This window comes from Ochlerotatus camptorhynchus, unplaced genomic scaffold, assembly GCF_037179485.1.
Source record: "Ochlerotatus camptorhynchus isolate MF236.1 unplaced genomic scaffold, CSIRO-AGI_Acam_v1.1 ptg000347l, whole genome shotgun sequence".
In the NCBI taxonomy this organism is placed as follows: domain Eukaryota; kingdom Metazoa; phylum Arthropoda; class Insecta; order Diptera; family Culicidae; genus Ochlerotatus; species Ochlerotatus camptorhynchus.
Window position 1 is genome coordinate 305,859 of NW_027040835.1, and position 25,224 is coordinate 331,082.

Sequence of the window (25,224 nt, forward strand, 5' to 3'; positions counted from 1 at the left end):
CGATAACACTCCAAGACGAAAACCTCCTATATCTCCTGCTTGGAGTTCTCCTCTCCTGCGGCTTTTGAAACGCGATAAAAATTCCTGGCAGCGTAAACTTCGCCGACATCGAACTTCTGAAACGAAACGCAACTTTCATCGCGCTTGCAACGCCTATCGTAAGCTTAATTCAACCCTATACAAGTCATATGTCTTGCGTGTCCAGACCAATTTACGTAGAAATCCCAAGAGCTTCTGGAAGTTTGTCAACTTCAAGCGAAAATCGTCGAATATTCCTTCATCCGTATTTTTTGGCGATTTGGAGTCTACTTCTATGCTCGAATCGTGTGATCTATTTTCCCGCTACTTCAGTTCTGTTTTTTCGGATTCAGCCGCCAACGCAGATGAAGTAGAAAGAGCGGCTTGCAATGTTCCTGAGGGTCTCATCGATTTGCGTACATTTGTGGTTAGCAATATGTATGTCGTTAAAGCTGTTAGGAAGTTGAAGAAATCTGTTTCACCGGGTCCTGATGGTGTACCTGCAATCATTTTTTGCCGCTGTGTTGCTGTTTTAGCTGATCCCCTAGCTCGCATCTTTACCGCTTCGTTGCACCAAGGAGTTTTCCCCGAAATATGGAGACATTCCTTTATGTTCCCTGTCCATAAGAAGGGCGACAAACGTGACGTGACAAATTATCGTGGCATAACAAGTCTATCTGCAGCTTCAAAATTATTCGAGATCATTGTGAACGATGCTATCTTCTTTCATGTCAAGAGCTACATTTCAGCAACGCAACACGGATTTATGCCAGGACGCTCAGTTACATCAAATTTGCTGGAGTTCACCTCAACATGTATAAATCACTTGGAAAATAGGGCTCAAGTAGATACCGTTTGTACCGATCTGAAAGCGGCATTCGATTGCATCGATCATGGTATTCTTCTTCGGAAAATGTCTCGCCTGGGAATTTCGGATGGTTTGGTTGATTGGCTGAAATCATATCTTTCCAACAGAACACTTCGTGTCAAGCTGGGTTCGTGCACTTCATCACCATTAGCTGCAACCTCCGGTGTTCCCCAGGGCAGCAATTTAGGACCATTGCTGTTCACAATCTTCTTCAACGATGTGACGCTCCTCTTGCCGAGTGGTTGTGTGCTCATATACGCCGATGATCTCAAACTATACATTGTTGTCAAGAACGTCGAGGATTGCCGTCAGCTCCAAGCAATGTTAGACCAATTTGTTGATTGGTGCTGCTTAAACAAGCTCTCCGTCAGTATATCAAAATGTGTGGTCATGACATTTAATCGCACAAGATCGCCAATCGTATTCGATTACTCAATTGATGGATTTGTACTTTTATTTTATTTATTTATTTGTCGTCAATCAGTGTAGACCGTTTTACAATTGTTGTCTTAAGTGCTATTTTTACAATTTTGTCTTTGTTTATATTTTTTATAATATGTCTTAAGAAAAAGTTAAAACATTACTTCTAGTTGACGTTATACGACGAATTAAAATATTGCTTTAATTTAGTTTTTGTCATTGTAAAGTCAATGTTATGGCAGTGCTTATTATATGTATCCATCATTTGGTTCAAGGGTCCAAATTTGGCATAATTCGTACGATGACGATTTGTAGCAAATATATTTCTGTTTCGTAAATGCCTAGATGGTGTATATAAATTTAAGGATGACAATAGTTCTATTGAATCAATTCGATGTGATACGATATCGTTTACGAAAGAAATCATAGCAAATTCACGACGTTCTTTTAATGTTTGGATATTTATGAGCACACACCGAGCTGTGTAAGATGGCAGAGGAAATACAGTCCAACCTAACTTGCGGAGTGCATACAATAGAAACTGCTTTTGAACGGACTCTATTCTTTCTTCGTGTGTGATTGAAAAAGGTGACCAAACTATGCTGCAATATTCTAATATCGATCTTACATAAGCAATGTATAATGTTTTTATCGTATACGGATCGTGAAAGTTATAGCAGAAACGTTTTATGAAACCAAGCATGTTGTTAGCTCTGTTAATAATTGTGTTATAATGATCGGTGAAAGTAAGTTTTGAGTCCAAAATAACACCTAGATCCCTGACTCTGTCACACTTTTCTACGATATGGTTTCCTAAAGTGATTGTTATATCGGGTAGGGTTCGTTTTCTACTAATGGTAATTGAGTTACATTTTTTTATATTTTATTGTAGCAGGCTTTTTTGGCACCAGGTATGGAATATCTGTATTTCCTCTTTGAATGTGATGATGTCTTTGGCATCTTTTATTTCCAAAAAAAGTTTAATGTCGTCAGCATATATTAAAACTTTCAATTTCTTAATAATGAAAGATATGTCATTGACGAAGAGAATAAATAAAAGTGGTCCTAAATGGGAGCCTTGAGGAACTCCTGAAGTGACATCAACGGGATTTGATATCTTTCCTTTGTATTTTACTATTTGATGACGGTCAGTTAAATATGATTCAAGCCACTTGAGGAGTGCGTAATGAATTCCCATTTTTTGAAGTTTAAAAAGAAGCATGGGTATGTCAATTCGATCAAACGCTTTGCTGAAATCTGTATACAACACTTCTACATGGTTTCCGTTATCCATTGCATTCAAGGAATAATTAATTAATTCGAGCAAATTCGTAGTTGTTGAGCGGCCTTTAAAGAAGCCATGTTGCATAGTAGTTATTCTGTTTTTAATTTGAAGAAAGAGTTTTTCATTTACAATCGCCTCGAAAAGTTTTGGAATGCAAGAGATAATAGCTATACCACGATAATTACGTATGTCGGATTTTTTACCCGATTTAAAGATAGGCACTAAAAACGAGTTTTTCCATATTTTAGGGAAGTTTCCGGATTCCAGTGACATATTGAAAATCCAAAATAATGGAGCAGTAAGTTCAATTGCTAAAGTTTCCATAAAAACTGGCTAGAAAGAGTAGAACAAGTAAGCGACCTAGGTGTAATGCTGGACCCTAAACTTACGTTTGACTTACACCGTTCAATGGTAATCACTAAGGCTAATCGTCAGCTTGGTTTTATATCAAGAATCTCAAGAGATTTTTCGGATCCGTACTGTTTAAAAGCACTGTACTGTTCACTCGTTCGTCCGATTATCGAGACTGCATCTGTTGTTTGGACTCCCTACCAACTTTCCTGGAACATCAGAATAGAACGTATCCAAAAAACATTTATTCGTCGAGCATTAAGACAACTTCCTTGGAGAGATCCACTAAACTTACCTCCGTATGCTGAGAGATGTCGCTTGCTAAGCATGGACAGTGTCCATTGGACACGTTACAACGACGGCGACAAATTCAACAGGCAACATTCGTCGCGAAGTTATTAAGTGGTGAAATTGACTCTACCCACTTACTCTCTTGCTTGAACTTTCGTGCGCCAAGCAGATTTCTACGCTCAACGTTCCTATTGCGTCAAGACTCACACCGCTCTTCTTTTGGACAACATGAACCTGTTACGAGTATGATTCGCACGTTTTCTACAGTTGAAGAGTTGTTCGAGTTTGGGGAACCTGCTGCTCAATTCCAGAGACGTATTATTAACTCCAGATACATTTAGTATTTGTTATGGCTTCTGGTTCATTAAGACTTATTGTCAGATGGATGTATTAAATAAAAATAAAAAATAAAATAAAATAATGAGAGAGAGAAGGATTAGAAATTTACATTTAATTCCACTACCTTATTTGCTTATCCTCGACAGATACGCGTATTTTGTCTACAATGTGCAGACTTCTTCAGTGCCTTGTACTAATAATCGACTGTATTAGTACAAGACACTGAAGAAGTCTGCACATTGTAGATGAAATACGCGTATCTGTCAAGGAGAAGCAAATAAGGTAGTAGAATTAAATGGAAATTACTAATTCTTCTCTCTCTCATTATATTTCCAAGAAATTTCTTACGACTTACATGGAAAGTACATCCTTGTATTCTTGTTGTCGTTAACCGTTTTTTTCACACAAAAAAAGGTTGTATGGAAAATACGGTTCGAACGAATGCATGAAAATGGGTGAATATAACATTAATTAAAATAGTAAATACCGATAAATACCGATTTGTTTTTATCATTTGATACCGATACCTATGAAAACAATCTGGCAACGCTGGTGCCCACATCAACTTTCATCATGGAAAAAAACGCTGTAGAAAATTACTCATTGGATATTTTCTCTTGAAAATTTGGGTAGAAGTAGTTTAGAGTGTATGGTTTAAACTGTATTTTAATCGCTGTCAGTTTTTCGGAAGTTGGAAAACATGGCGTCACCCGAAAAGCAACGTCGCGAATTGATTTTGCGCAAGCACCTGGAAAATCCTCAACACTCTCATAGAGACATCGGAAAAACAACTCAAAATCGTACAGTTTAGTGCTATTAGTGATCAGGAGCACAAGCGTGTCGTGAAAGCGTTTTAGCGGAATCCCAATGCTTCGGTCAGGGATGTGGCAAAAAAAAGAAACTGTCCAAGTATTTTGTTCAGAGAGCCATGGACCGGAAGGGACTGCACACGTACAAAGTGCAGGCTCCAAATTGTGACAAACGCAAAAAATACGGTGGGAAAGTCACGGGCCCGGAAACTGTACACCCAGATGCTGACGAAGCCTCATTGTCTCATCATAAATGATGAGACTTCCGTCAAGGTGGACTTTCAGCAGCTTCCGGGGCTACTGTTCTTCACCGCCCAGCACAAGTTTGATGTTCCGGAAGAAGTAACGAAGCAGAAACTTTCAAAGTTGGCCAAAAATACATGACATGAGAAATACGGGACTGTAAACGGGGAGATCTACCTCAAGGAGCGTCTACAGAAGCACCTGTTTCCTCTGTTGAAGCAACACGACCCAAGAAACAATCTAAGTGCTTGGAAGATTTATTCTTATTTTATCATTGTTTTATCATAGCATCCCTTGCAGCCTGTGGTTGTATTACGGTTTTGTGTGCTTGTCATAAAATCAGGCCGTCAAGTCGTCTATAAAACTGTTTTATGACTACTAAATTAAATCTCAGACTTCATAGTTTTAACGGTAGCTGTAAGGTGGTTCTGTATCACTACTTATAACTGATGAATAAAACCAAAACAAAACATACAATTATGTTCATGGCATACTTTTCATGACCGATATAAAACTTCAAGCAGTCTTAGACCTTCATTAAAGCCTCATTACAACTGTCATCTTTATCAGGAGGCCTAAGATTCTCAGATAAGAAATATACTACAACAATAACAAAAAATACTCTGAAAATGGTAAAAAAAAATCTATTCAGATACATGAAATGAAAACCCCTTCAGTTCTTTTGAACACAATGAAGATGAGACGATCGCCAATATGAAACTCCTGGAGGATCTACAGTTATGGGCTCCCTCATATAACGTAAGGCACAGTGCGGTGAAGGAGCTCTAAGCAATATTGAACAAGCGGCTTTCCGATACACTTCCGAAAAATCCACGAACCCTTCTTTAAACAACGCAGACCGTTTCACTAAATCCGGTTGGAGATGGCCAGTATTGGCATCACGGCTTTAAACCTTGTATTGAAAAGCTTTTAGTGGATCCAATAAGCATTTCTTACATCTTTATTACAAGAGAAAATAGTAGGATCGCTTGAAATGTTGACTTTTTGACAGGTTGCCATGGTTTTTGTTTTGTTTTGATTTGCTGTACCGAATAAAACCAGCAAGCTAGTTATAGAGCTTAAATAAAACTTAACGCTCTCAATTTGGACTACGAAATGCTAAGATACAACCATTAGGTTTATGTTATGCTATAGAATTCCAATCTAGGAGAAGTATTTTAAGGAGTAGCAAGTTATAACGAAAAAAAAATGTCGTCGTATGAGAACATTTCACACAATATGAATAATTACGCTTTAATTGATAGGCGATAAAACACTTTCATACATCTATGTATAATTAAATAATATGTGACTGGTTATTACTCAACAGTAGTAGCAGTTTTGTACCAAATAGATAATCTTTTAATGACCCTTTAATGTATGGTGCCAATGCAGACAAATTAAAAATATCCCTATGTTATAGTATTCATATGGCGCACTAAATTTATGCTCCTATTTGGTATAATAATCACCATGCTGTGAAGCATATACAGATTGGTTAAAAATTGTAATAAAGTCGTCTCATTTTTAATAAACAATAATATCAGCTATTATTACCTACTGACAAGGATCATGCTTTCACATTAAACATCGAAAGAATAAAAACACAATAAAATATTTCTCAATATCAACTATCATCCATCAGTGTTCACTCGGCTGTCGACAAAAGCAGGCCACTCTCGATGTGTGCTACGCGATCGTCTGTTTACTCGGCAGCAACCATTGTGTGGTCCTCCTCATTGTTCTTCATCAGCAGTTCTCGCCTAACTTTTCAAAAGGTCCTAAGTAACAAATGTAAACAAATCGAGTTTATAAATGCACATTTTAACATTTGTATCTAAGAACATTATGCACACACAGACATTCAGATTAATGTCATTGAATTGAGAAAATTCTAAATTAACAAAACGTCTGAAATCAAAATTTGCATTAACGATGTTTCACTGTTACATAAGACGTTTGACTATGTTCATCAAGACAAACGTCTGAAGTATTAGAAAAACCAAAACAGTGCAGATCTGTACTTCGGTCCTTTGTGTTTATACGAGTAACACGTCTAAAATGTTCAAACAAACCAAAACAATATGATTGTGCACATCGGAATTTTCATGTCAAGCATTTTTCTACTATTTCCACGTGGGGGGGGAGGTTTGTTTGACAATTATCCACGGCCCATACAAATTTTAAAATTTGTATATGGACAATTGTCTACGCATGGGGAGGGGGTTAAGCATACCGAAAAGCTGTCTACGTAGTTAGTGAACAGCCCCTAAAAAAACACTGTTATCAAATAAAAAGCAGCTCACGCTACCACCAACGATCGACCAAAACAATCTGTGGGCAGTGTTGCGATATACCGTTAAAAAAAGTTGATGCATTGTCCAATACTCATATTGTTCGTTTAGCTCGTATAACTTAAATTATGCACTCATAATGCTTAAAAACAAACAAATAATGTTGAAAACATAAATGACCTATGTAACTGTGATTATAACAAAACGTCCTATATAACATGTCCAATGTACACCTGACAAGAGTAAAATGTCATATGTAACATTTTTCACGTTTTCATAAAAAAAAAAATGTATGAAACGGGTAGATTATAATTTCAATTTCAATTTTACTATCGCATTTTACTATTAAAGGTCTTAAAAATGTCAAAAGTTGATTTGGTTTAAAATAGTATCAAAAAAGATTTTGTCAATCTTCAACCTCGTTTTTCTCGAAAAGAGTGAAATGTTAGATAGGACCTTTTGAAAAGTTAGGCGAGAGTTCTTTCGGTCGATGCGTCGTCGACTTTGGAAAGCAACCGTTTCGTGATGAGTGTGTGAGTGCTGACCACGTTTTGCGTCCATTGCTGCAATGGACGCGCTCTGACCCTCGTTGGCGTACAACAATTTGCCACACAATGAAACTACTGGAAGCGGCTCCAGTTCTGATGGAGGAGGCTTTTGGATAGCGGAAGATAAAGTGTTTATTGTGTTGTACCTTTTGACTATAGCTTTAAGATGTATTGTATAGTGACCATGAATCCTCGGCTCTGTTAAGTTAATTCGGTTGAGCCTTATCAAATAAATTAATATACAAAAAAAAACTATCATCCAAAAACCCCAACTTAAAACCTTCAAATTTGTCAAAATGTTTTGCGTATCATGTTTTATCAACTTCTTCAGGAGCGATTTATGCGGTTGTAATATAGTTTTATGGTAGTCATTAGAAGGCTGTTAAAACTTTCTGACCTGGAGGAGGTTTTATGTTTTCATTTTTAACAATCACGTCTAGAGTGTGATAAAACTGGCATTAAACCTATGCTCCTAAGGTAGTTCGCATATCAAGTTTTAATGATTGCATTAAAACTTGGCCAATTGGCCATGACATGGCTGTATAGCGGTTGTCAGGAGGTTGTTAAAGCAATGTGGTCGTCAGTGAAGGTTTTCTAATTTGGTTATATCAACTGCTATAAAACTTCAATAAAACAAAAAACTGTTGCTTGGGGATGGCCCTACGATCTTCTGCCTGGATCTAGCGTCGTGTCACTATTAAAATGTTGTCCTGGAGTGGTACGAAGCCAACGGGGTCACTTTCGTACCCAAGGACATGAACGCCCCTCCCCCCTCCGTACACCGATGGCAGCCGTGAATTCGCTTGTCCATGAAGAGGCGAAAATTCCTCCGTCCTGAAAGCTGCAGCCTTATCCTTCCTTCGTCCTGGTAGATTGTTGGTGGACGCATGTTTTCGGATGCGCTTAAAATCCTCGCGTTTAGGGCACTGCTTGTCAGATCCTTGGTGAGTACCACCACAGTTCGCACAATTGGACGCCAGAACTTTATCCGCAGCACATTCGGAGGTGGCGTGGTTTTGAGCGCAATTGCAACAGCGTGGTGTCCTGCACATGCAGGTCGTGTTGGAGAAGGCGATGAGGTGGGTGTCATCAAAACGACTTGACTCCACTGTTGACTGATACTGATTGAATGTTTATTCATAAACTCTCTTAATCGATGCTTACAAACTGGTTATTACATAAAAGGGAAAAGGACAGAGACAGCTAGAGGTACCTGGTAACGCGTTATTGAAGGCGATCACCCATCGTGGTTATAAGTTGAGGATAGTGTAATTTGAGAAAAGGCAAATGTGCATGGGAACTCGCATCGTTGTCAATTGCACCACAGGCAATTGAGCTTGGGCATTCTTGTCAACGTTGCAAGACCTTGAGTGTGGAAAATGAATGTTTTCTAAATTGTTACGCACTACAGAGGCTTAATGTTGCGGGTGCCGTGTCCAAAGTTCAGCCACCTTTGGCACTGTGTCACATCGCGATGGCCGCCACGATATGGCTCCCAGCGGACGAATTGATGGAGCGGATGGCTTTCAGCGCGTTGAGCGTCACTGTTCCCTTCAACGCCCGGTCGATGTCATCTACGGTGTCGAGCAGTGGATTTTCATCGATGTTGCTGTCCACCATTCGACCGTACTGCACCCAGTTGACATGGTAGTAGTCATTACGCAGGCAGCTTCTAGCAGGCTACGTTGACACCGACATCAGTCACCACCGGTTGGTGGTCGGAGCTGAGATCGTTGTGCGCCTCCGGCTTGGATAGTCAATGTTTGCCAGGAAAAAGTCCAGGGTGGAGGGATTTCCTGTCGGAGAGATGAAAGTTGGTTCGTCCGGAAATTGCACAGTGTACAGTCCATGTTGTGCGTGGTTGAATAATAGACATCCGTTCCGGTTCCACTGGTAGTTCTGCCAAGCTTCATGGCGGGCATTCAGGTCGCCTCCAACGATGAATCGGGAGCTAGTAAGAGTGATGGCGGTCAGGTCGTTCTTGAATTGGATGCCTAGGCCGTTGCTTGTGGTACACTGGCGTGGGCAGTAAACTGCGATAAACCGGACGTTTCCAGTTGGTGATTCCACCTCCACTCTAATGGCCTCGATGATGTGGGGCAGAGTGCAGAACTTGATTCCCTTTCTGACGATGACCGCTACACCACCCCCCTGGAGCTGGTGCGATCAAGCCGGATAATGTTGTGGTCAGGCAACCAGAAGCTGTCACCGGACTTTAGGTGGGTTTCGGTTAGAAGACCCACGTCAATGCTATGCTTGCGGAGGAAGTCGGCAAGCTCAATCTGTTTAGCTCTTACAGAGCAAGCGTTCCAGGTAGCGATGGTTAGCGGTTTAGACACCATACTGGATGATGAACTTACCGAGCACTTGGACCTATTCGTGCTTATTGCGGCACTTACGTAGAGCCCCGGTCATGCTGCCGAAAATTTCCATCAGTTCATCTGCTGAAAACAGATCGGGGGTTGTTGTTTTGCATTGTTGGTTGTCTACATAATGGTGGAGAGCTTTGTCCAGCAGAAAATCCAGACGTTTCTTGAGGGGGAGCAGATCACACCCGCGAATTCGCTTGTCCGTGAAGAGGCGGAAAGTCCTCCGCCCTGAAAGCTGGGGCCTTATCCTTCCTTCGTCCTGGTTGATTGTTGGTGGACGCTTGTTTTCGGATGCACTTGAAATCCTCACGCTTAGGGCACTGCTTGTCGGATCCTTGTAGAGCTTCACCACAGTTGGCACATTTGGACGCCACAGCTTCATCTGCAGCACATTCGGAAGTGGCGTGGTTTTGAGCGCAATTGCCACAGCGTGGCTTAATGTTGCACTTTCGGATGCCGTGTCCAAAATTCAGACACCGTTGGCACTGAGTCACATCGCGATGGCCACCACGATATGGCTCCCAGCGGATGATGATGGAATTAATGGAGCGGATGGCTTTCAGCGCGTTGAGCGTCACAGTTCCCTTCTGGAAGTGTACCAGGAAAAGGTAATCCGGATACGCCTTCACATATTTGTCCTTCCTTGTCAGCCGATAGACGGTGCTTGGGGCCAGCTTGTACTGGTTCATGATTTCATGTTCTATAAACTTCGGGACGAAGTTTGGTAGGTCCCTGATCATGACCTTGAACGGTTTCTCACCGGGAATGTAATGGGTGAAGAATTTCACTTTGGAAGTCCTCAGGTGGGCGATGACCAAGTTATACTCCGCTTTCGTACAGAGCACAACCTTACTACCGACTCTGCCCAACTTGAATTCGGAATAGTCGCTACGGACGAAAGGCGACTGGTTAAATACTATACTCGTCTCCTTTTTCCTTATTCAATGCGTGCTGCCATTGCTTTCCCTCCGTGTCGGGAACCAATCAGCAAGTCCCTTCCCAAGTAGCATTTCTTGTTTTATTGCACTCTATTAGTGGTTTTTGAGATCAATTTTATAAAACCGGGTATAAAATTAATAGCTCCAGCACAACCTTTTGATAACCGCTATAACATCGGCTTCCAGCTTAGTGGACCACTCTTGATAAGGTTTATAAAGCATGTTTGAGAATCACAATAAAGCTTAAAACCTTTTGTCAGAAAGCCCTTTACTCTACAAAAGGTTCTCATAGCCTCTTTAAGAGTAATATTGTATTCAAGCAGTTTTATTACGCTTTGGTGAAAATCAGTTATAAATCCAATTTAATTTTATTTGCTTCAAAGCAACTGCCATAAATTAGCTTGTTGTTGTTCTGTTCTGCTGAATTTTTTTTTCCATATGGAAATCTTTAGCGGTAAAAATAGGTTTGAGTGTTGGTGTCAAGATCACCGTACAATCAATTTTGTTTCATTTTGCGACATTAGTGAAAATCTTAAAGAAAATATACGACTTTTTAGAAGTTCCAAAACATATGCGCTTGAAATTTAATCGTGTATATTGGGATAATATGAGCGTTAAATAAATGCGCCTCCAAAATAATTCAAGCTTACAAAAAAAGATTGTTTCAGAAATCAAATGAATTTGATGGAATCATCTTAATTTTACCGAAAATAGATCTCAATGAATAAATTCATACCAATGAAATCATTTCGGATCTCTAATTTAGTCATTATTTTATTGGAATTTCTTGGATTTTATTCCAAGGCTAATGGCATTTTCATAATGACAATATGGCGACAGAGGACAGCAGGCAAGAATAACACCAACCGCAATTTCTTAAAATGTCTAATGCTTACATTGCACACTGGGTCAGGAATGCAAACTAGCGGAGTAAAATTAATAACTCCGAAACGAAGCATTTTCGCGACTTGGTGTCTCAGGCAATGTTTCTCAACATAATAAGGACCATTTTATTGACATAAACAAATAGTTCAAAACTCTTCCGCAAAGATGGTGCCACAATCTAACTTCTTTCTCTGACGTTTTGGAGACTTGATGTCTTAGGCAAAGTTGTTTATCTTGACAAAATGAACAGCTCTTTTAAAGATGTTAAATTTCCACAGTCTACTGGTTCCAAGTTATCCATAAAACTGTAAATCTCTACTAACCTCGAGATGACCGCGAGTAATCGGTTCAGTTCCTTTAAATCTAGATTTAAGACATCAATTATGTATAACGCAAATGATAACTTGGCTCTGTAAAGTTTATTCGATTGAGCCTGTACAAATAAATTAATTAATAAAAAAAAAAATGTTTTCATGCTCATGCTAACAATTTTGTTGATTTTCTTTGCACTCCGCTTGGAAATACCGGAAAGTTTTGATTCTTTTCTATGTTGTAAAAATAAACCGCCTATGCACCCTTCTAACAAGTTGCAACTAAATGCTTATAATTGTTTTAAAATAAACTGTTTCATGGCCAACTAGTTTTATTGCGCTTACTTATAAAGCAATATAAGGATTTATTTTTGGGTTTTATAAGAGCAATTCATATTGCTTTTTTTATACTTCAAGGCAACCATAAAACCATTAATAAGTGAAAATAGCATAAGCATCAGTTGGTGTTTTTATAAGCTTTATTGGGATTTTGTAGATAGCTATGAAATGTTCCATGACTTGCATTGTATATGACCGTCATAAAGCTGTAGGTAATGGTTGCAGCTGCAATAAAACCTTTATAAATTTTGAATACACCCAAGCAGCTCTAGATTTGTTACTTGGGTTGTTCTATGATTATTCGTTCGATGCTGTTGGTGTTTCCTTGCTCAAGCCAAGTCAGAGGCATCGCCAGAAATGTATCAAAGCTTGTTTATAGTAGGGTTTGAGGTTGAAATGACACAAATGGTGTGAGTTTGCGGAAGACCGATCTCCCGCGGTCGGTTCGGGATTAGTAGGATGTCATATGGATTAGGAAAGCGGTTAGGATAATCCATCCAAACAAAAACACTACTAACAGAACAATAAAGCATTACATTCACTCTGAGTGCGAACAGTATGTGAATTGCAGAATAATCAGCGCTCTAGAATGCTCACCAGTGAACGAAAGTTTTTAAGCATGATAAAAGTAATTAGAAAAAATTGTATTACCTTGAAATGTATGCATTCTGAAATAGGAAACCTCTAATAAACTTTGAGCACTTCAAGGAACTAACTTTCAATATCTGATTGTAGAAAATTACACTTGTATTCCAAGTTATCCTGTCTATCGATATCTGTTGAAGATTAATATTTAAGTTTCAATTAGTACCGTCTATTGTCTGTTCCTGTGCCTTCCCGTCGATTATGACTACGAGAATCCTGCGAAAGCCATCACGACGGTAGTTAGAATCATTAGGACCAAGCATTATCAAGAGGTGTCCTCTGCCTAGCGTATCATCGTCGCACTTGGAACGCCCGGTGGAAATTTCCCTACTGGTGGTGTTTGTGTTGCCCGTTGTCTAGTGTTAACCTCTAGGTGAAGCCGGTGTCAATTGTCTTTACACGAGATGCTGGCTCTTAGCAAAGTGGTTATTATCATGGAGAATATTATTTAAAAAACGTGGCCATGCGGGATGCCACCAACGCGACTATTATCCAGCAAACAGTTCATGGAATTCCAACACCCATCGCCATAAATTCCAAAAGCAATGTACATAGTGCAATCGTTTAGTCGTTGCTTTCAATTCAGAACCGATGAAGTCCGCTCAATGAACTCAATGAACACCAGCCCAATCCCTCTTCCATCATCCCTGAATGGATCTCGGTCATCCATGCCTGTGTAGCTCACATTACACTCTACATTTACCACATCTTTTGCGCACATCCACCACTGCTAAACCTCTTAGTAAGCCGAACATCATTCTTCAGCTCAATTCTAATGGAAACGGTCAGTTGAAGTGATTCGTTTTCCATTACTCTATTTTTCGTTACGATACCAGGAAAAAAAAACCCCCGGAAGCTGTTTTGTACTCATCCCGAAAGCTCCGGGAAAAAAAGTAACACGTTCATTCCACTCAGTTCACAAATCATTCTCCTTTCGGACTGTCGTTTTTTTTTCAACCAATGATGCACAGAGGGGTATTTCTTCTAATCTAGATGGGCAAAAGTCGATTTTAAAAATTAATCAAAATGTATGTTTGATTGTCGCATTGCAAAATCAAAAGGAAAGAGAACAATGCTCTATACTTTTTATTTATTATTTGAACCTCACAACGTTGTTGAATCAGTAGGGAATCATGAAAAGTTATCTTTAGTTTAAATCAAAAGAACAGAAACAAACAGTGGTTTTTGGTGCAAAATTTAGTTTAAAATATTCATATAAAATATTTTCAACTTTCACGAGTGTGTTTTCTTCAGTGTATATCAAAAAAAATTGTATTTATAGCAAAAACTGTTTTCAACACTTCTTCTTTTGATGGTAACTTAATCAGAAAATGACTCCCTCCCAAAACATGACCGAGCCTTCTTTTATAACTATATAATAGAAGGGCGTTCTTGACAGGTTGGGGTGTTTAAATAGTTTTGACCAGCTAGAATGCGGTAATACTCTACTGTGCGATGGTGGATGTAAAAGTTCGCCTTGTGTTCCCACTCAGGTTCGAGTAATCTCCAGGGAGCAAAAAAAACAGAAAACGATGCCATCTGCCCTTACCCGGGAGAAGGTAGAAGACCAAGCACCGAGAGACAGTCAAAGAGTTGATGACGGTTCGGTACACACTTCATCCGGTGACATTCCCTGCTGGACGGGGAACCAAGTTATTGAAATTAATTACATTTTTTTCCAGCAATCCGCCTTGGCATGAGCTTGAAATTCACCTCGCCACTTCGAATGCTACCGGCATTTTTTGTCTGTTTGTTGACAATCCGCCATGAAGGACAGCTAAATGCCTCGGGGTTGCGTCCCGGAGAAATTCCCATGTTCATTAGGCCAAACTTTTATGTTTTGTGTGCGCCCATGGGTCCACGAACCGGCGAACGAACTGACGGTAGACTAGACAGGGCATAAATCAACCGACCTGTCAGGTTGATCCTCGGACGAGCAAATACCTACCGATCCCAAATGGAATTTGCGCGTTTCAACACCAGTTGGAAGTTTCATTTTTCATCGTTGGAAAATTCCGTAACGGTCGGTTGGTGTCCACACGTGCGTGTCCCTTTGGCCGGTCAGGAATGCAAATGTGACCGGTTCGGTGGAGTGCGGTTAGATGTTTTGTTTCTTCGTTTGATTGCGTGACGAATGGTTGACTTGATTCGAAGGACAGATGGATTTATTATTTTTATTTTATTTTTATTTTTTGCGAGAGGACCGTTGTAGGGTAACGATCCTATAAATCATGCTCCTGCTCCTCCATATTTCGCCCACTTGGTGGATGCTGATTATCTTCAACGTTTTTCAAGCAATATGGTTAGTTTTATTTCAAGAACAATCAAATTCAAGCTATTCCTGAATTATTGGAACTGCGTCAGAAGATTAAAACTGATTTTATATCATTTTAAACATATATTTTAGAAATTTACCTTTGGGTAATTTTTTTTTTAAAAATGACTAAAGAATTTTCAATTTGTTTAGAGGAAAAGTCATTGGTAAGCTAAGGATACATACAAGGTAAGGTTAACATATACCTTTGTTCATTGTTTATTATTTGAGGCTCAAGTTCTTGATAAGACACGTCTCACGGGGTTGGTTACTCAGCACATTGTGCCAAAAACACACATGGGAGCACCTGGGCACACTCATTGGTATTGTTTGGCACCCACGGTACAACATTTTATGACCTCTAAAGTAACTGGCATCACTGCACAGATATGTCGCAATTGGTTTGTTGACACTACACATTTGTGGTATCCCTTGGAGACTGACTGGTGAGACCGGTGGAAATAATATTCATCTCTATGTCGGAGATATCGTCATCTAGATCAATCTCATCATCGAGCGACAGAGGACAAATATCATCGTCCAGCATCTCGTCGTGATCGATGTGGGCATGCTCTTTGTCATCTTCACCATCGGCGACGTGGACAGTCCCGTCTGGCTGGAGTAAATATTCGCATCTACGTGGTACTTCTCCGAAAAATTGGACCATGACGAATTGATTTCTTGCGTCATGCATTCCGTCTCCAGTAGCTCTTGGATGGTGATCCGTGTTTTGGGATTCTTTTCCTACAACAAAAGCAGCACTTACTCCAATCTTTCGTTGATTTCGAGCGGCATGATCAGTTTGGATTTCAGGATTTCCTCGACGTCCACGAATGGGTTCTCAAAGAACATCAACACGTACAGTGTCACACCGAGAGCTCAAATGTCCAGTTCCGGGCTGGAGTAGTGGTTGCCTGCCAATACTTTCAGACGGTAGGAAAAATTTGCCCTTCCTGTACGAACGTCACCGATCCGAAGTCAATCAGCTTTATATGGAAATTGTGACCGATCATAACGTTCTCGCATTTGATGTCCCGGTGCAGAATGTTCAACGAGTGCAGGAAAGCAACCGCATTAGCAATCTGTCGAAAGATCCAACAACCCAGCTTCTCCGTTATCGCTGGTCTTCGATCGCGGAGCGATGGATTTCCATCACAACTTGGAAGAACTTGTCGTTCTCGAACCAATCGAACATGTTGACAATGTTCGGATGCTCTACGTATGTCAACAGATACACTTGCATCGGAATTTCCCGCTACTCCTCGGTCTTAATCATAAACTGCGGCACGAGCTTCTCCTTCAATATGAACTTCGATATCACCAGCAACCTATTCGAGTTCCGGTAGCTAAGCTTCACAAACCCGTACGTGCCCTTCTTGATGTGCCTCACTAGCGTGTAATATGTCCTGTACTCTCCGTGGATCAAATCTACATTGCACTGCGACATACGGGAGATGGAACTGGGTCGATACGAGTGCAGCACAGCAACAGTACTTTTGATGGCCTGCCCAAATGGATTTTCCACCGTACTGGTCACGCTGTCGAACGTCAACGTCAGTTTCTGATGCTTATCCTCATCATCCTGGTTGTTGTACGTTGAATCCGGATGCTGGATAACCTAGATGCAGTAGACCTTTCTCCCGCAGGGAAGTGTCTGATTCGTATGTATGTCGATAACGTTGCCATCGTAGTGGATTGCTTCCCCGCGGTACTTCACATCCGAATAGATCGACCTGCGTGAATCGGAAGCGTTCCGATTGGCGTTGACGGCACCGTCGAAAAATTTGCTCTTCCAGCAAATATAGGCAGTTTCTTATGGGAACTTTTGGTGGAGTGAAAGGATAGTACAAAGTCCGCCATGCTTCACTCACAGTCTGACGTTTGCTTATGGATTTTCTCATAGGAGTAAAGAGCTAAGAGGAAGAGGTGACAATTGGCTTCTTCCTCTTCTATTTCTATATCTATCTCTATCTTTATCTATTTCTATCTGTATCTTACGCACATGAAATCGGCCAATCAGGAGCTGGTTCACGTTTGACAGAAAAGTGGTTCATTTTCGCCCCCGTATTGTCACCTCTTCTATTAGGTAAAGAGCTACATGAATCGCCGTCAACGCCAATTGTGTTTGTCACTAGGATTAGGCGATCTTCAGAGAAAGATCGATCTTGATGGATCGATCTTATGTTTGGCTCTAGAATCGATCCACTGATTAAATCGGTACCAAAGAATCGATCTTTGGTAGATCGATCTTTTGATGTTTTTTAAACGCTTGTTTACGTTGGTACCCGTTGGTACGTTGGAAAAAAATCCTTTATCATGTTCAATTAAATCACTGGCTAGAAATTTTTCTTTGAATAAAATGCGCGCAAAGCAACGAGCAAACGAAAACAAAGAGGAAATAAACGTCACACTTGCTCACTATATCAATGTGTGTGTCAATTTAGTTCGGTAATACATTTTTAACCATTTTTGCGTAGTTTTGAATTATTAACGATTAATCAATCAAAATGTACTATTCTGTTTCTCCGTGTAGACAAAATGTGTTGGCAAGGAGCAATGAGAAAAGGAGGAAGGTAGCGCAAACTAAAGAGATTCAATTGGATAAAGAGGCGACACCTTATCCAGTTTACAGAAGACCGCTCGATAGAATTAACTTTTCCTATGACTTTGGCAGATAATCGATTATCCTATTTGCCACTGAACAGATTCAACTCACAATCGACAATGTTCAGGCAATCTTTCAATGCGGAAGGTTTGGTAAGCGTTTCCTTTACCGTATACGTGGCACCTGCCGAGGCGACCGATTCCAACGCGTTGCAACTGGTCGAATTGGAATGGTTTGTGTAGTTCCGGTTGTTCTAGCTGTTGCTTTACAGGTGGCAAGAAATACCAATTTATCGGTAGTCCTACCGATTTTCGGGATGCCTACTGATGCCCCACTCACAAAGGCTTCAAGTATCGTCTGCTATAATTTGTTTGTTGTTTGAAGAAAATTTAACGTTTGCTTGAAAAATACTAACTTTTCGTTTTTGTCCAACTGGGGCCGGAATCGTTTGTACTAATGTGGAAAGGGGAGGGTAAATCCCATCTGCCAGGTACTACCCGGCAGTGTACTTTCTACCGTTTATTTCGAACTGTACTGGAGGAGTCTTGCCGCAGTACACATCCGCAAACAACGGTGAACGCTGCAATACGTTTATGTCGTTCGTGGACCCTGGCATACCAAAGAAGGCATGCCAGATCTAGAGGTCGTAAGAAGCTATTGCTTCTAGAATAATTGTCGGCTTTTTCCCTTTTCCTTTGTATTGCCCGGCCCAAAATGTTGGATAATTCTTCCACTCCCAGTGGCAACAATCCAACGGACCAAGCATTCCAGGAAACCCTCTCTTAAGCCCTTCGTCGAGCAACCGCCTTAAGTTGTCCCTATTTCCCCATATTCTCCAATTGCGTCAGTGGGGGTATCGTATACGAATTGCCGAATAGCTGCCGTGCTGTTAAAATAGTCGCGCAAATAACAACGACCGTTACGTTTTTTCTTGATAATTGGCTGCTAATTTGGTAAAAAGGACCAATGACATACTAATGTTAGTAATGACAAACAACTTTAAAAATCAAAGTGCACCTGACATCACAAATCTGTTGTAGAACTATGATACTATTCAACTGCACCTTGTTTCAGCTTAGCTTAAATTAATGTTATCACAACTTGTGCTTAGTTAAATATCTATAAAATATCAAACGTTGTAATTGAGTAAATGAAATGTAAATTTTATTGCTTCAGTGAAGCTTATTAAACTCACAATAGAATGGATCAAAGCGTATATAAGGACTGAATCGAAAATAAATCGTAAGCAAATTTTTCTTTCGAAATGCATAAGAGATATTGTGAAATTAAAAAAGGTTCTTCAATTATTTGTCATGCCCTTCATAAGAAGGTAAATTCTCACAAACAAATAAAAACATTTCTATTAAGTACTTTTATGATCTTAGATTTTGGTCTTCTCGTAAATTTTGGATTTCAGATTCTGAATGAAAATTGCAAAGAGTAGTGTTGCTCGGGATTTTATTTTGCTGGGTCTAAGTAAAAATCATGCCGAGATTCAGCTTTTAACCGAGACTATTGCTGAGATCTCATAGATAAACACACTAGCTCAGAGAGTCGTTTTTACTCAGTTGTGAGCAGCGTTGCCAGGTCATTTTCAGAAAAATCTGGACCAGTTAAAATATAAAATCTGGAAAAATCTGGAATGCTCCAAAAAATCTTGTTTTTAACAAAATGCTATTGAAATCAAAGTGATCTGCCGATCTCCCGTAAAAATCGGTCAGTATGATCATCTGGAATTTATTCAAAGTACCAGAATTTTTATGAATTCCATGTTTAAAAAAATATATAAAATTATATAAAGCAAACTTATTAGCACTGCTAAAATCATCTTAAAGTTAAGAAAAAGTATTGACACAGTGTACCCATAAAGTTTAAATATCCATTACGCAGTATTCCAAAATGAGTTAAATTGTTGGTAAAATACTGCAGAAAATATTCTTAAGATTCTGAAGCAGCAAAGAATCAAGCAACTTTGATGGGACGATTTTTTTAAACAAATAGTCGATTTAGTCCTTACTATTTGATGCAGTATCTTGATATGTCTTAATGATTTTTTAAGTTCTAAATAATTCTAATATTACCCTAAGGTTAATCAGACTTAAAATTTAATTCTTGACATCATACAATATACAACACCCAGTAGACCAGTAAGCAATTTTATTTTAAACTAAAATTCTCCTGGCTGAAGTGAGAATCAAAGCCTACCATCGTGGTACTCACACACAGTTTACCTAAACTACGGGTAACTCCACATGACCATTACAGATAATTTTATGCCAAAGAATAATTTTAGTATATAACTAAAATGCAATTCTGAAAGCGTCATTTTTGAAGTCTCAGGATCTATAAATGATTCTAAATTCTGGAATTTATAATTTTCCTAGGTCCCAGATCATTAAATTTTTGGTTAGTCTGAATTTACTTGGAACATTTCACAGAATATCTTCGTCTTTTTTTCAGAGTTCAGTTTGAATCATCCTAGAATTTCATCATACTTCTTTTCTGGATTCCCTTAAACCAATCTTGATAATATCCAAACTTTTTCAGTAATATGCTAAGAGTGCTTAGCATTATCTCTTGTAATCTCTTATAAATCGCTCCCTCATTCCACAATTCCCTCAAACTGGTAATAATTTCCAAGAATTGGCAAAATTTTATCTCAATTTTTCTCTATGAAATTCCCTTGGAATATTCTTTATAATGTCCTTGGTATGCTCTTCAGAATGCCCGTCACATTCTTCTCAGACTTATTCTTTGAACTGCTTTGTAGGTAAGATCTGAATTGTTTTGAAATCCTCTTCAGTATTTCCTAAGCTCTCAAGCACTTTGCCAAAATGGCCTTGAAAGTCTTCCAGAAATTGCCAGATTTCTTAAAATTTGATAAAAATTAATCTCCATAGAAACATTGGACAAAATTCCATTGAAATTATTCTCCCGATTCGGATCAGCATTCTTCTTAAATTTCATCTTAAGAATTTCTATGATTTCTCTTCTGACTTTAACAATTTCCTTTCTTCACAAAATCTCCATGTAATTGTCATCTGAGCTTGTAAAAGACAATTGACACTGTTTTCAACCAAAGGTTGCACAGGCTGCATACTCACACTTCACTGTAAACTATTTTCAGAATTATTTACAATTCTGAAATCTAAGGCAAATCAGAATTCTAAAGTATTTCAGACTGCTAAGGTAACTCAATATTCATAGGTACTTTAATAAAAAATGCTAATAATTATCAGATTCTGAATCATCAGTCCTGGTGGATGTCTAGATGCAAAAGCCGTACCTATTTTTTAAAGCTCAATTTATTGTTTTCAATCCTGAACAGTTTTCGATTTCTTAAAATTCCAAAATTAGGAAAATTCCTCCATACTAAAATTTTTATTTTTATGAATCCAGAATTCAAAAAAAAAATTATAGCCAACATCTAAACAAAAACTCCAAATAAAAAAAAGTCCTGGCTCATTTTTTTTTTTAAATTTGAAGATTTTTTTCAGCCAATAATCTTTAGACAATGTCTATTTTCATTATTCTGTAACCCATTGCAAACATGTTGTAACAATTCCATGTTTGACGTTGCAATAATGTCCAACCTGGATGGCCTTTAGTAATTGAAGTAGTAAGTTTGGCTTTTTATTTATTGAAGCAACACATCCTAAAAATCTGGGAAAATCTGGAATATATTTAAAAAGTCTGGAAATAAACGTGATCTGTCTGTGTATCTGGCACGACGACTGAAAATCTGGAAAATCCAGATAAATCTGGAATACTGGCAACGCTGGTTGTGAGTCACTTTTACTCATTTGTATGGAGAAATTTATAAAAGCGTAGGTCACTCACCGCATGAGTAGATTACGTTTTTAAAAATTTCTAAATACGAATGAGTAAAAGTGACTCACCCTCTGAGTAAGATTCGTGTTCATTGTACCTAGCTAGTCAGCGGTGTCAATCTCGACCATCAAATCAATGTATGTACAACTTTAAAATGTTGTTAGCTTTTAACCGATTAACCGTAAAAATGGTTTATTATGAAATGTGACAATATTGCATAACACCGACGAATTATCTATCTGAGCCAATTTGCCATAGACCACAATCTTCTAACTAATGAAGATGTTAATTTAAAGCAAATAATAGGTAGCCAAATAGCACTATTGTGCCGCTCAACTGAACTGTTCTCCATTTAATAGGCCGTGTCCCTGTGAACAAGGTGTTGTGACTGGACCGAGGTTTCCAACGTTGGCCACGGCTACACGAAGTAATGGTGCAGCTCCCATGGCTGCGGCGGCTGCTGCTGCAGTTCCTTCTCCTTCAAAATTCCTTACAAGAATTCGTTACAAGAATTCGTTATTCCACACTAACTCTATTTACTACACATGGTACCTTTCCATTTAACGGGAATTTATATATTGGATCGAGTAATTCAAGCTGCCCTTCAAATACGTCTAAGGGTGTATCGAATGTCCTCCGTGACATCCGCAAACGAACTGGCACAAATCATACTGGTACGCTCTTTTGTACACACTACGAAAAAGACATGTTAATTTCTGTGCCCTGAGACCGACACATGCAAGCGGCCCTTTTGACATAATAATCAGTTGAAAAGGACTGCAAAAGGATTGCATATGTTTCAGTTTCAGGGCACTTAATTTTACATGCCATGTTTGTCTACGTTCCATGATTTACGTCAAAGCTGAATTACGTCTCGTGTAAAAATAATAATTTATAAGTATGTAGCCTCGCGCAATCGATTCGTCTCTCTGTTATTTCGATAGTCATAGCGAGCGAGCACGTGAATTGTTGATTACGACCAAAAAGTTTGATAAATTTTCAATAGTTAACCATCGATAAACAATTATGATCTTTATGCCAAACAAATCTTACGTCCAAACTGAATCAAATGGTGTAATTAAGATTGAAATTCATTCATAAATGACCATGTTGTAAGCGTTCAAAACCAGACACTATTTGGCCACACTTTGTTTTTGATTTGCACCCCAGTACAGTCCACAAAGACGAAGACCTACGTCAAAAAACCACAGCTTAAATACTATAAAAACTACCTAAACACGTTAATATTCTTTCTGACTCTCTGCTTGACCGTCTAGCAGTACAGTTCGATTTTTTAGGTAAAAAGGTAAATTAATCATTAAACAATGACGATGTTCCTTGATAAGTAAAAAAAATCTCCTTAAAATAGATCGGGTTGCTTAAATGATTGATCAAAATACGTTAAAAATCTTAAAATGCTCAGTAAATATTTAAAATACGCTCCCTAAAATAGAGAAACTGTACATTAAGCATTTGAAAATGCTCCTTAGTATGCACCGCTTTGCACCATTTTGAAGTGTAATTGTACCATAGATCATCGGAAAAAGCTGCTATAGAAAGGTTAATAAGTACCATGAAATCAGCTGAAATGTTCAGTAAAAATGCACAAATGCACACAATGATTTACTGAACATTTCAGCTGATTTCATGGTACTTTTTAACCTTTCTACAGCAGCTTCTCCCATGATATATGGTACAATTACACTTCAAAATGGTGCAAAGCGGTGCATACTAAAGAGCATTTTCAAATGCTTAATATGTTTATGTCAGCAAAATAGTAAAAAAACTGATTTTAAGGTAGTCCTCACAAGAATTCATGTATATTTTGCTAGACTTATGACGTAGAAACTTGACATCTTCGGCAAAGTTTCATGAAATTCATAGTTCTACAACTTTGTACAAAATATAATAATATTTTCTTGTGATTTCAAAAAGTTAGTTTTGCGAAGTCTAATACCACCTTCATAAAAATATATTTGTGGATATTTTAATTTTCAACTAGCAATAATCGCACCTCGGTTGTACCTCATTGGTTGCGATATCACCAGTACGATGGATATTGGATGGGTATTATAGAAGATGCAGAAGAACAAGAACAAGAAAGAAACTTCTTCGAAGACATGAGAAAAGCGTTTCGACAGTCTTTTTTTTCCAGAATGGTCCCACTGTGAGCCGTCGAGACGTTGCTGTAGTAGTAAAACGTGGAGTAGACGCTCAAGGTGGTCTTGCATCGCCTTTCCAGCATGGTGATTTTGGAATGGAACGAGAAACTGCCACATGGCAAGCACCACGCACCTGAAGCCTGCGAGCTAATTGAGGACGCAGATCCTAAATGTGCCAATTGCAACCAGCAAGACATGCCCGAAGCGAGCGAAATTCATTGCTATCCGCAATAAAGCCTCTGCGCAGAATTTAACCTGGCCGCAGAAGGGTGCCAAAAGAAAAAAAAACTGGCAGAACTTTCCACTCATCAACCGTTTTGCTGCTGCTGTATTGGTCCCGCCAACAGCTTGGATGCCTAACATTCCGGCAAACTCAAATCATATGCGGCAACCGCTGAATCCCGAAGCACCTCCCCCTTCATCAACGATCGAGAACGTGACGGAAGTCATCATGATTCAGCGCACCTGCAGGACCCGAACATATCAGCTTCATGCTGCCGTATCCCTCATCAACAAGTATAAACCATCGAAATTGATAATTGGAATGCTTGCTCGCTCATCGAACAAAACATCGATATCGCCATCATCACCGAATCGCACCTGAAGCCCGAGATTAACGTCTTCCTTCCCGATCTCCGGCTTGTGAGGCTGCATCGATCGAGCTCCGGAGGAGAAGGAGGAGGAGTGACCATCGCTCTAAAGAGGAACATCGGCTGCCGATAATCGAAGCCGTGGAGCAACAGACGATGCAACCAAAATTACACCATCCTGTACAATGACCTGCATGAAGCGCAGTACAACATCTTGAGTCCGGACATTCCCACCCGATTGAGTAGGTCCAGTGCACATGCCACAATCGACATCTACATCAACAACTTGGTCAACAACATCTCACAACCTGTGGTTTACCAAGAACTCCGCTCGAACCGCCATCCGGTGGTGGACGAAGTAGGTTCCTCCGTGAACCGATTCGAAGCTTCCCGACGCAACTATCACTGTACTTTGACCTTGACCTTCAGCCGAAAACGACCGACGACATTGACCAGTGTCTGAGCTCTATCTATGAAGTGATTTCCCGGGCCAGTTTCCAGACAGGTGAGTAATCCTCTGAACCTTGACAGGCCCACCAAAGATCTCATTAGACTCCGCAACACAATTCCTAGGCAGTACCAGCTTACTGGTCTGCCTGATCTGAAGACCAATTGCAACCATTTAAACCAAATCATCCAAGCCAGGATGCTTGATCTCAGGAATAACTATTTTGCAAACAAGTTTCGCTCACTCCTAGATTGTACTAAGCCGTTCTGGAAAATAGCAAAAAATTTTAAAAATAAGCCGAGGCCCGCTTTCCCCTCCTAA

The 25,224-nt window shown here is 39.3% G+C and overlaps 1 non-coding gene and 1 pseudogene across 1 annotated transcript; both read right to left on the reverse strand.

Annotated features, from left to right (window-relative positions):
- Positions 1-15,679: 15,679 nt before the first annotated feature.
- Positions 15,680-17,127, reverse strand: LOC135709038 (PAS domain-containing serine/threonine-protein kinase-like; annotated as a pseudogene).
- A 6,491-nt stretch (positions 17,128-23,618) lies between these two features.
- On the reverse strand, positions 23,619-23,761 carry LOC135709042 (U4 spliceosomal RNA). Its single transcript, XR_010518335.1, has one exon. It is a non-coding gene; the product is annotated as a U4 spliceosomal RNA (small nuclear RNA).
- Between the last annotated feature and the right edge of the window lie 1,463 nt (positions 23,762-25,224).